A 14,044-nucleotide genomic window follows, 5' to 3' on the forward strand; every position below is an offset into this window, starting at 1 on the left:
TACAAATAAAATAATAAGCATATCATTTTAAATGAAAAATGAGAAACAAAAACAATTACCAAACGTTTATGTTTTTAAAAAATTATTAAAAATAAGAAATAAAAAGATAAAAATGTTACATACAGAGCCTTATTGATGGTTAAGAATCACATGTTTAAGTGACTTAACAAAAAAATTATAATTTATTATATATATGAGTCACACTTTTCTAATTATCAATTGGTTTGAAGATAGTACTCATTAATATTAATATGATATTAGATTCAACAAGTATCCAATCTAAAAAGAAGATCCGATCAAGATTAGTGAACCAAAAAAGTCACCATATTAAAAAAGTATGTTAAGAATTCTACCTTCAAAAAATAAGGGACTTGATAAAAGTTTATAATATATCTAGACTACCCTTCTCGTCGCTAATTAATTTTGAGATAAACTGTATAATTATTAATAGTTATGATTTATTTTTCCTTAAAAAGTCTTACATTCTTATCGATGTTTTCGAAAATGTGCTATTTCTAGACAGTACAAATTAAAAATAAAAATTTCCATACGTTTTTTTAAATGGAGGAGAATCCACGTGGAATGTTCCATTTTGCAGGGGAAATTTTTGTATAAAACCCTTTTTGCTATTTCCTTTTTCTTTTTCCACCCTCCTTTTCCTCTTTTTGATAAAGTGCGTGTGGGACAAAATTATGCCATATCCACCTACATATATAAGTACGACAAAATCAATTTTATATAATTTTTTTATTAGAGACGGTAATAAAAAATAAAAAAAAAATCATATTTATGTAAAATTTTACGTGAATAATAGTTACATTTAAAAGGACAAGATCTCGACACGTGGACATTTTATAGACCAATAAACTAGCTTATGAAGGCTGAATTTTACCAAAGACATGTCATCATTAAGTCAATAATTGTGAACTCCATGAAAAAAGTTCAGAAACCATAAGCTTCGAGCTATCCAACCTGAACGACCTGCAACAATGTTATCGAACGAATTCCTAACGTTCGAATGGTAACTGTTCAACTATATCTCCACCTCAACGTGTATCTCACGTCTAGAAATCTTGATGATAACCGTCGAGTTGAGCACACGACTCCAACAATTATCTCTTCTTCTAAATAAACAATATCCAGAAATGAAATAAAAGAGGCGCCCAAACATTTTAATTTGAGATTTGTCTTTTAGAATTCTTTACCGATGAGATCTTCAGAATATTGCTAACTCTTTGTTTTGTAGGATCATCCATCATCTTCGAATGTTCGGGAAGATTTAATGTTTTGATTAAAAAAAAAAGTTAAAATACTAGCAATCCACCGTCCATGGAGCTAATATTATTATTATGTGAGTTCCACAAAGGAATAGGATCCATTAGAAGAGTTTTAGTTTTAGTTTTTTTTTTCTTTTTAAAATAAATAAAAACGTAATTGGTGGATAATAATAATTAATCCACGATAAAATGACAGGTAATAATAATATATTAAAAAGTGGTCGGCTTTAAATTTATTCATCATCAATTATTTCATCCAACTACTACATCGAATAATGGATGATGATGATAATAATTTTAAGGATTTTTTTTTCGCTCATTCACAACATGAATTTTACTATTTTGTTAAGTATTGGTTATCGTAGTCGTGTGTTTATTTTTTTTAGCTAATTTAAACAATTTTGTATTGAATTAGGCTAATTACGTTTGAATATTTTGTTACTTTGAATACCGTTTGATTTACTATTTAGTTTATGAACAATTTTATAGATTAGGTTTGGTAATCTAAGTTTAAATTTGAATTTGATAGAATTGAAATTTTGATATTAAAATTGACTCATTAAGTTAAATCCATGTGAAGGAAAAAAAAGGGATTTACACAATTATTAGGTTTAAAATCGGTTTTAATTCATAAAATTATACCTCATTATTTATTTTATTTTATTTTAGTAGTTATACTGATATTTTTTTTAAATCTTTATTATTTTACTTTTAGTCATCATTATTATTTGAGTAGATTTGCAATTTTTTAAAATACACTAGTACGTTGAAGTGGAGATTTAAATTTGTAATTTTTTAGTCGAAAATATATATACAGTTGAGCTATATTCGGGTTGATTTTATAATTTACATTTTAAATAGTCCCACAAAGTTAATTTTTTTTTTAATTTGTCACCTAATTCATCAAATTGATAATTTTAGAAACAATAAAGTACATCACTAGACAATATTGGGTGGAAATAAATAAAAAGAAAAAAGAAGAACGTAATAGTAAACAATATTTTATTGGTGACATTGACGTCTTCCATTTTGTTCAGCTCTTAAAGATAGGTTAACTGATTAAGATAATTTATAAAATAAATAAATAAATAACATAATGATGCATTGATTTGGAGAAGACAACTAATGCTTGTAATTGGCCACTTAAAAAAAAAGCAAACTATTTTAATGTTTCAAATTGTTAATGTCGTCGTGCAAAAGTATGCACCTAATACAAAATTGATGAGAGAGAGAGAGTTTAATAAGTCTAAATTATTATTATTATTATTATTTTGAGAAAAACTAAGTCTAAATTATTGAAAATTACATACGTAACTAAATTATAAATATAAGTCGAGAAAATTACTTGTTTCGACTCGACAATGATTATTAGATCATAGAGGTCCCTAACAAATATATATGTATATTTTAAATTCATAATTTCTGAACCTCAACTAATTTTGATCGCTAATTTTTCACATATACGAATTTGGTTTCTAATGTCTTAAAAAATTTTATACTAACCCGCAAATTTTAATAAGTTAATCTTTGCTATTAAAAATATGAGTAAAAATTGAATATTATACCGGACTTGCTTAGTAATTGAAGGAAAAAACACATTAAAATAGTAATTATAGACGATCTCCAAGATATAAGGGCTAAATTTGAAGCTTCTTAAAAATTAAACTTTTTTTTTTTTTTTAATTTTAACTTTAGGGATGTAAATTTCAGGATAGGAAATTTATGGTAGCGGCAGATGGACAGGAGGATAAGAAGAAATCCAAGTGATAAGGTTAAGATTCAATAACCATATTTACCCTTCAAATTTTAATTTTAAAGGTTAAAAAACTTATTAAATATCAAAATCTATATTAAAAAATTATTAATAATTTGTTATATTATCTATTTTTTCAAAATTTGATTTTAAAATATGGAGCATCAATTTTAAATTAAATTTTAGTGGTTTAAATTTCATTATTCATTATTTGATTAGTTACTGTTGATTTCCTATAATTAAGGTCCGCTGTTTTTGTTAATTGCTCTATAAAAAAAATTCATAAAATTAAACACATGCTTAATTTGTTATAAACACATGTACTGAATTTGTTATAGGGATATATTTGTCTAAAATATTATTTAAAATTCTAAAAAAATGTCACCTATTAATTTGTACAATATCTACTTGACCATTTTAAAACGAGGGTTCTATTTAAGTTTGGTAATAAAATCTCAATTTAAAAAATTGTTCCAGGCATGTTTAGTAATATATTTATAAACGAGTAGTTACAAACTAAATATTTAGTTTAATCTAAAATTAGATTAATTAATTTATTAATATTTATTTATGAATTTTTTATAATTATTATTTTACGACATTATATAATTTAGAATACATTGTATTTTACATGTTTTAATTTTAAAAAGCATCAAATGAGTTTATAATATGAAGTAATATATTTATCAAAAATTTTTTTAATCTTTTTTAATATAATTATGCATCTTAAAAATTTCAAATTTTTGATCTGAAAATACTTTTCAAAATTTCTATCGTTTAGATCACAGAATTCGAAAACTGTTTTAAAAAACGAATCTCAAAAATCTTGCAAAATGTGTATTCACTGAATCCATTTAATTCAATGAATCTGAAAACAAAGAAAACAAAATATGAGTTTCCAACCAAACAGACCCTTATTTATCTTCATCATTCTACAATTTGCCACTGATCGAACCCATAGAGGAAGTTATAAAAACAAAAACAAGGATAAAATACACTAAAATTAATGATAAGTTTCTATTTGATTTCTAAATCTATAATCTATACTATATATAAAAAAGGTTGTAAGGAGACTTTTTCTCCCTATTTTGTCCCTTTAATTTAAACACTCTTAACTCTCGTTTTAGGGACAATTGTGTCCTTCTAATATAAATTTATCATACCCCTCTTTCTCTCTCTCACACTCTCACGCCATTTCCCCATCTCTCTTTTCTTTTTCTATTAAAATTCTATTTCATTTAATTTTGCATTTAAAATGTTAGAACAAAGTTTTATCATCTATTTAATTGAATTTTTATTTATAGAATTTGAAGTATTTTTTCTTCCTCTCCTCTCTCCGAAGGTTATCATCTAAGTATTGATTATGTAACTTGAAAGGTTTTCAATAAGAGTCGTTGCAACTGTTAATGTCTTTTCTACTACAATCTTTTCAAAGTGTTCTTTCAATTTCGATGACGGCCCAATATACAACGATCCTTTTAGCGAATACTATATGCATTGCAATTTCTCCATTCACTTTGCCGCCATATTAATTTCTGCAAAATCATTGATGGACATCGACAAGGATGAAGCCTCTTTCATACGATAAATTCTAGAAATGAGTGAAAATTGTGTGGGATTGGAATCTCAATTGACTGGATTGCCTCGCCAGAGCTATTGTGTGGTGGATCGGAGCAATTGGGTGGGGGAGAAGAGGATGAGAGGGATTGAGACAACATAAATATGAATGACAGATTAATTCATGGCCATCGTTAAAAATTAAAAAAGTAGCAACTCAGTCTTATTGTTTTTTTATTCTTTATTTGTTCATTTAATTTTTTCTCAAAAAATGAAGAATATAATAATTTTGTAAATTCGAAATTGTGAATTTGTAAATTAAATAAGGTATGTATATGATAGGAGGTGGAAGTAGACATTGCATTATATATAAAATGAATCACAAAAGAAATATAATTTATAATTTAACATTCGTTTAACATAATAAAATACAACCAAAACTTCATAAGAGACACCCTAACTAATTCTTAAGGCATGAGATTTGAACTCATTTTCTCTTAGTTACCCTAATCCCTTTGGAGCAATGAGTCACTCATAATGGTTAACTGTGAAAAATAAAAATTTTGTATTTATATATATTTGTATATATATTAAATGGTATAATATGAAAGTTTCTTAAAGTTGAAAGTTTTATAATTTTTTAATCCCTCTTATTATAAATTTGTACCCTCAATTAATTTCCACAACAATTTAAAAGCTTCAGGTTAATAAAATTAAGAAAATAATTTAGAAAACTTAAACCTATACCTACTAAAAAAACCAAAATCATTAATTAGATTTTAGTGATAGAAAAATTATAAAACAATGATAAATTATAAATACATAAATTAATTTTAAATCTAATAAGATATTTCATCACCAACAAATTAGATTCATATTTTATCATTTCCTATCATTTTTTTTTCATTTTAAACTTATTTTATTAATAATAGCAATTACTTTTAATCTTATATTTTTACAACTACTCTAATTATAATCAACAATATTTATAAATTTAGAGCACATGTTTATTTAGTTAAATAAATTATTTTAGTAATGAACAAACTCAAATTTTTTTATTAGGTGCATTACACGTGCTATTACACTAATTTAAAAAGGTGACAATTTGATCCCAACCTTTTAAAAATAGTTATAAAAGATTCATAAAGTGAAATTTTCGTGTGACTTGACGTGGCATTATTACTATTATATTATTTTTGTGGGACTTTTTCACCTTTGCTCTATATATTTTCACATGCACGAAAGGATTCAAGATATTGATTGATTTGACCCATAAAATTTTATTTGGCTTAAATAACCTATCCTTTCAAAATCGTTTTTTCTAACCTATTTTAATTAATTAAAAAGAACGAAAATCACATTTATGCCCATGATGCAGATGACCCATAAAAGTTTTCACTTTTCTCAAATGACCTAACCCTTCAAAATTGTTTTTCCCAACTCAAAACTGCTTTTTCTGACATGCCAGGCAGGGTAAATGTACCCAATTACCCTTGAAATTCGAATGCGTTGTAACGTTTATTGAGAAGCATAACTCGGGAGAGTTCGACTGATTCTCGATCGGGTATTATTAAAATAATGTAATAAAGTTGGGTATGGGTGGGAATTGATGTTTATTATTTACCTTCAATTTTCGACCGAACTTTGACGAATTCTCGCCCGAAGTCTTAATCAATGCAACCAACGTTTCAATTAATGTGCACACCTAAACGTTTCATGTTCAAAAAACCATACCTACGAACTATTAATTTTCTACCAGTATTTTTTCTACTCAACTTTCAGACAACACAACAAACGAAACAATACTTTCAAAAAGTGTACTACTTTTTTTTACTAAAAGTCAATCCTCCATCCATCTCAGCACTTGGATAGATTCTTGTTGGATATATATCTCACACCAACGAGGTAGGTGCTATTTCATTCAGAAATGGTATCCTGTCTTTCAGACTTTATGTTAATGTATAGAGTGAATCTTCGGTTTTGCTTTTATATATATATATATATATATAATTTTTTTTTCTTGTTGGTCACCAAATTTGCATTTTTTTACGAAACTCGGTCGGGGTACTTATATTTTTGCCCAAGTTTTGTATATTTTCGATTCTCGGCCGAGGTTTATGATGTTCACAACCGAGTTCTTCATGTCGTAAGAACCACGCCCGAGGTTTCAGGGATTCCCACCCGAGTTCTGATATATAATCATCTTGTTTTTTTTTTAGTTTATAATTTTATTATACGTACGCAGAATGTCTCGTCTGTTTGTTAGTTACGGTGGTCAGTGGAATGAGGCGCAATCTATCTATGACGGTGGAATTATGGGAGGTTTGGATGTAGATGATAGTATAACATAATTACAGCCTTAGGTATTTTTTTTTCCTTTTTGAGATGCCCTCAACATCCCTCTGAAGTTTCATTGTACGTATCTGTCATATCGAAGCAAAGACACAATAGTGGTAGCAGTTCACAAAATCTCATCAGTCTAAGATCCAAAACGTTCCATTCATTTCCTTACCAGTTAGGGCAAAATGTTCCTAATTATGTTCCCTTAATTCCTATTCATTCCACGCTACTGGGTGTTGGTCCCTCATGTTCTGTCCCATCAATAACACCGTTGACTGAAAATCTGGTCCCATGCAACTTAGGTGCTGATTAACTAAACTACTATGGTCAGCGGGACGAGGATGATGAGAATGACGTGGGGTACGAGGCTGAGGATAACGATGGGGATAATGACAAGGGTAATGATTTTGAGTCTGGTGATACTAAGTTTGAGAATGATGTTGGGATTCACAATGAAAAGAAGGTGGAGCTAGTAGATGTAGATGCCCCTTCTTCTGCACCCTTATATGAAGTAAACACGATACGTATGAATGCATCTTGTTCTACTATTCAAGCTTCTTGCTACAGAGATATCAATAGGACAGGTGATGAACTTAGGTTGACCTTAGAAGAGATTGCAGTAGGGAGTTCTTTCCGATCAAAGGCAACATTGGAGTTCAATCTATCGATGTTCGCAATGAGATTGAATTTTGAATATCACGTGAAGAAATTTACGAAGACTTTGTTAACTGTCGGATGCTGGGAGGATGCATGCAAATAGGGTCTGCATGTAAGGAGGATTCCTGGTTCTGATACCTTCCTCATCTCTAAGTTCTTTGGTGTGCAGAATTACTAAGGTGAGGTAATGAAACATGACCACCGACAAGCTCAAAGTCGTGGGTAAGTCAGATCATAAAGTCCAACTTCGAGGATCCAAGCCGTCGTTATAGGCCAAAAGATATTGTTAATGACATGCGTAAAAATTACACCGTTAACATCAAGTTTAAAAAGGCGTGGCGTGCGAGAGAAGTAGTCTTGAACTTACTGACGGGATCGCCGAAGAAATCTTATACTCTTCTGCGTAAATATGACGAGGCGTTGAAATCTGTGAACCCAGGCACGATTTTTAACTTGAAGCTTGAGGATGATAAATATTTTCAATACTCGTTCTTGGCCTTGGATGCTCTATCAGTGGGTTTAGAAGTTGCATTCGTTCGGTACTTGTCATTGACGATGCTTATCTGAAGGGAAATTATAAATGTGTGATACTTATTGCTTCTTCCATTGATGGTAATAATCAGATATATCCACTAGCATTTGGAATTATGGATAGGGAAACAGACAACTTGTGGACTTGGTTCTTGGAGCGAGTGAAGAGTTCGATTGGAGAGGTAGATGGATTAGTTTTTGTGTCTGATCGGCACCAAACCATTAATAACTATATAGCTACTGTCTTCCCCATTGCAGGACACGTAACTTGCATGCATCACGTACAGATGAACTTGAATGATAAGTTTAAGATTATGAATGAGGGCATGCAGAGGCTGTACATTCAATCATCGAAGGCATTCAAGAAATTGACCTTCTAGTATTATTGAAACCAACTTGCTGGATTCCCGGAAGTGCAAAAGTACCTAGAGGAAATCGGGTTCGACAAATGGTCACAAGCCTATCAACCTGGATAAAGATATAACCAAATGACAACTAACATTATAGAGTCCATGAATGCAATACTTGTGCATGCACGAGCTTTGACAGTCACTACATTGTTTGAACATTGTCGGGCTCTTCTACAATGATGATTTTATGAACAGAGGAAATACATATCCACAAGATGATCCGTTCTCACTGAATATGCTGAGGACATTCTAAGTGAAGTCGTTGAACATGCCTGACAACATACCATTAGACTGATTGATAATTACGAGTTCGAGTTACATGATTGTAGTAGTAAAGTGCGTGTCAATCTAAACAGTAAGACTTGTACGTGTAAGTAGTTCGACTACTACCAGATTCCATGCTCTCATTTTGTTGCTGCAACCATGCTTCGGAATGTCAATAGGTACACGTTGTGTTCATCCAAGTATAATTTGGAGACGTTAATTACTGCGTATGCCTAACCAATCTACCCACTGGGTGACGAGGAGGATTCAGTTTTATCGAAGGACTTTGTCGAATTCACCATCAAGCCTCTGAAATTTGTTCCCAGAGAGACTAAGTTACACCCGAGAATTTAACCGAGCGAAGTTCTTTCTATTGCAGTTCAATTCCTAGGCATGGTTTCAGCCTAGTTCCACCCCGAGGAAATTAACAGTATTGGACTTGGACCGAGTTTTTTTTGTCTGTCAAAAATTTATTGGTTGTTTCTGTGTTCTTTCTGTCTGATTATTGTAGTGGATTTTTTCTTCACTCATTTCCAAGTGTTGTAAGATGGAGACGATACCTAAAATAGATCCCGCAACCTATGTCTCTGCCAACTTGACATCTGTTTCACACATTAGCAAAAAAAGCCATTGATTTTAAGACAAAACTCACCTCCAAACAGCTTACCATGTTTAGGAAATCTATCTTTTGTCATCTCCTTGACGTGGACCTCGTATTTAACAAGTCATTGATACACGACATTTTGCTTAAGGAGGTTGAGGAGAGTACACCAAACATTATTAGCTTCAACCTTTTTGGGAGTAAGCTATTTTTTGGTCGAAGAGAGTTTGACATCATAAGTGGCCTAAAATATGCGAGGAGTCCAGTTAGTAAAGACACATTTCTTCATAGATTTAGGACCCTGTACTTCAATGATAGCACCGACTCTTGTTGAGTGATTTGGAGAAGATGTATATAGCCGCACGATTCGAGGATGACTTTGATGTATTCTCCACCAATATGTTCACAGCTTTGAAGTACGAGCCGATGACAACTCTTTCTTCATTTATGCATGACAATGTTGAGGATGTAATTGTGCATGAGATAGAAGCATCACATGGTGATCACGAGGGCGTCCAACCTGAACTAGAATTGGTTTTCATTTTGTTCCGTCTTAATTATGTTCTAATGAAGTTTGCATGTTTCCTATTTGAAGCAACATGCATGTGACTTGTCGTTGAAGGAAGACGTGAATAAAGAGGATGGGTAGGAGGAGAGTAGGGTAACAGAAGGCAGAAGGCGTGAATGTTTCTCGTGGCAAGGATGCGCGTGGCAAGGATACAACGATTGAACTTATTATCATCGATTCACAGTACTTTGAGTCATTCACAAACGAGGTATTTGATGGGGTGAATCCCGAGCAGAAGCGGTAGAACGAGTTCATGAATTTTCTATTTGAAATTTGGAACACAATAAAGCTAAAATAGAGGGAAGAATGAGTTTACCTTTATAGAACCTATTCTTCACAATTACCAATCGACACCACCATAGGGTCTTCCTTACTAAGTCTCCTGCAAGAAATCCGATTTGTGGGAACCAAGTGAGGGAAAAGAAAGTTGTTGTGTGAGAGAGAACATTTTCTCTGTTTTCTTTTTCAAGTGGAAGAAGAGAACCCGTGCAAAACCATTCTGCACATTAGGAAGGGGCAGGTGACGTGGGGAGTTACCCCACGTCATAACAACCGTCCACTTCCCTACTAAAATGCAAAAGAGTTAATTAATAATAATAATAATAATAAATTAATTTAATTAAATCTATATATTAATTAAATGAATAATTAACAATTAATTATTTAATTTTTAATTAAATATAACATGTTTAATTAAAATTATATATTTGAATCATATTCAAATCTTTCTCTCTGGTTATAACCTATAGTTTTAATATGAATCCAATTCATATTAATATTTCTCTCATAATACATGATATTAATTTTGAATCTTTATCCAAAATAATGTATATTTATATAATATATTAATATACATTATAACATTCTCTTATAAAATTTAAACATTTCAAATTATTTCATAATTCTTGATCCTCGTTTCACCTGTTGTGAGCTAGCAAGGGGACCAAATGGACCTACAGATCAGAAGCTCCAACGATATGAGATTAATTGATTAAACTCATTAACCAAATTAACCAACTTTCGTTAACTGCAGATCGCTCCACTAAAGATCCGTAACTGCACTCTTCTCACTGCATAATATTTTGTGTCCACGAAAAATTAACCATTGATGGCAAGTCAATCTTTCACGAGTATTCGTAACTTCAGTTGGGTCAAATTATCGTTTTACTCCTGAGTTACATCTTGCACCTTAAATACCATTACTCCTCTAATGAACAACATGTTTATGGTCCGACCATAAAACAGAGGGAAGTTTTTCTTGGGCCAGTGACAGGGTGGGACCATTTGTTCAAATCTTAGAGTCAGCATTTAAGGAGTGAATTCCATCTTGCGTAGTTATATTCCCAGCTCCCGCTTAGTCTCGTCCTAAAATGGCAGGATTCTTAAGTCGACAGTCCGAGTCACTCTCACCCATACAAATCAAAGGACGATCCCTTATAGGTAGGAGTCCATAACTCGTTCAGGATTAAGATCGAGTTACCTGGTCATCATATGAAATATTAGTCTAGTTAGTTTACAATGTTGTAATAAAAGATTAATTATTTCACAATCCGACCTTATACAAACTCATTGTATATGATATCTCTACTTGCATGTCTCTACATGAATGACTTGGATAGAGTCGTTTGTAACTATTACAAAACAGGCTGTATCATAATGTCACCAGGATAAGGTACCCAACCTTATTCATGTATTATAAATAATTTAGGTTATTACTGAAACATTATCCACTTGTATATCAAGTATATATTGTATATTTATTATATACTGCATATCAAACGTATATACTATATATTAAATGTATACCGTATATCAATATATACTGTTCCAATTACAATAAATAACCTTAGATCTTAGTTTATTGGAATACGAGTAATGCAAAAAAAAAAAAAAACTCTATATTGAATAAATAAATAATTTGTTCATTAATTACAAATACACGAGTTAAAGGTACCAAACCTAATAATATTTACTCTTGACAGTCGACCTATCAATCCAATACTTCTTCTTTTAACATATTTTATGCAGGACCAATCCGTGGACAATTACTTAGACTCTGATCTGGAAGAAATAAGAGAAGTTAAATCCCAGATTGATGAGCATACATCCGACACGTCGCAGGTGGACTCAGATATGGTACGTGTGCTCTCTCAGTTGATTGATCGCTCTCAACCTCGATGAGGGTCGCAGAAGAGGAAATTGTCATGGAAACTTCGAGGCTCATTCCTAGTTATGGTGGATGGGAAGAGAAAGAAGGTAACTCGGTACAATTCACTAGTCCAAATCCCCCCCCCCCTTTCCGGACACGTCAATAAGTTTCATGCATGGATGGACAACCCTAGGACTAACCATTCGACTCGTAAGTCATGCAATCGTGATCGAGGAAAGACATGGTTTCGTGACCTCATCCCGACAAGTGGTTGACGAGTGAGGTACAAGGTCGAAACCTTAAATGTGATTACGTTGTTGATTACAATTTTCTAACAATAGTAACCTATGTAGGTGATTGATTCGTTGATTATGTTCACGAGGAACAAGATCGAGCAATGTTCAGACTTGTGTTGTCGAAAGTTTACCACCGATGACATAGTTCTTGCAATACGATATCTATATAATATACGTTGCCGTACGTAATAATTCATGTTCTAACATGTCTTCGTGTCCAACCACATAACTTATTTCGACGAATCGATGTAATATACCAACACTTGATAGCCTCGAATGTTGTTCCATTGAGAGTTGCAACGGATTACGATTGGGCCGGCAAATATAAAATTGTTCTTAGCTACATAGACGACACTCACACAGACTACCAGAAATGGTGGCTTGAATTGGACGTTGTGTACTTATTGTATAACATCGATGGAAACCATTGGATCATGGTTTGCATCGATCTGGAGAAGGGGGAGATTGCCCGAGGTTTTGTTCAGTAGGCAATCTAGTCTGAAATAAAACCCGAGCAAGTCTCCATCGATTTCGCCCGAAGTTTTGTTCAGATACACAATCCAATCTAAAACAAAACCCAGGCGAGTCTACATCGATTTCACCCAGGGTTATGGGGCCTTTCTTCAAAATAACCCGGGCAACCACAATTTCACCCGAGGTTTTGTTAGAGAGGTTATACTTCCGTAACAAAAAACCCGAGCAAGTATCCTGTGATTTCGCTCGAGTTATTTTCCAGAAATAATACATCTCATATACCAAAAAAAAAAAAAAACAGGCGAGACTCCTTCAATTTGGCCCACGATTTTTCCCAAAGAGACCAACTTATACCTTTCTATTTTCCAACCAACAGTTTGTAGCTCACAAAATATACATCGAACGTTACACCAAACGTTAGTACAAAAAATGCAACAACTTTCTATTACATAGCAACTAAGATTTTATGGTTCTTAAAGGCCGGCGACAAGTTTTCCGATTATGACCCTAATTTCCACACCTGCTACATTTGTGAACTTATTGGGGCTCTCCGACGGAAGGAATTTGTACTGTTTGATGACGCCCAACTCTTGGAACAAATTTCAAAGGCTCGATGGTGAATTTGACAAAGTCCTTCGATAAAACTCAATCCTCCCCGTCACCCAGTGGGTAGATTGGTTAGACATTGGGTAGATTGGTTAGGCATATGCAGTAATTAACGTCTCCAAATTATACTTGGATGAACAAAACGTGTACCTATTGACATTCCGAAGCATGACCGTAGCAACAGAATGAGAGCATAGAATCTGATAGTAGTCAAACTGCTTACACGTACAAGTCATATTGTTTAGATTGACACGCACTTTACTACTACCATCATGTACCTCGAACTCGTAATTATCAATCGGTCTAATGGTATTTCGTCGAGCCTATTCAACGGCTTTTCTTTGAATGTCCTCAACATAGTCAATGAGAAAAGATCATCTTGTGGATGTGTATGCTGCCATTCATAAAACCATCGTTGTAGAATAGTCCGACAATTTTCGAATAATGCAGTGACTGTCAAAGCTCATGCATGCACAAGTACCGCATTCATGGACTCTGCAATGTTAGTTGTCATTTTGTTATACCTCAATCCAGGTTGATAGGCGTGTGACCATTTGTCGA

This window comes from Momordica charantia (assembly GCF_013281855.1).
Source record: "Momordica charantia cultivar OHB3-1 chromosome 6 unlocalized genomic scaffold, Mcharantia_2.0 BLBB01000006.1, whole genome shotgun sequence".
Taxonomy (NCBI): domain Eukaryota; kingdom Viridiplantae; phylum Streptophyta; class Magnoliopsida; order Cucurbitales; family Cucurbitaceae; genus Momordica; species Momordica charantia.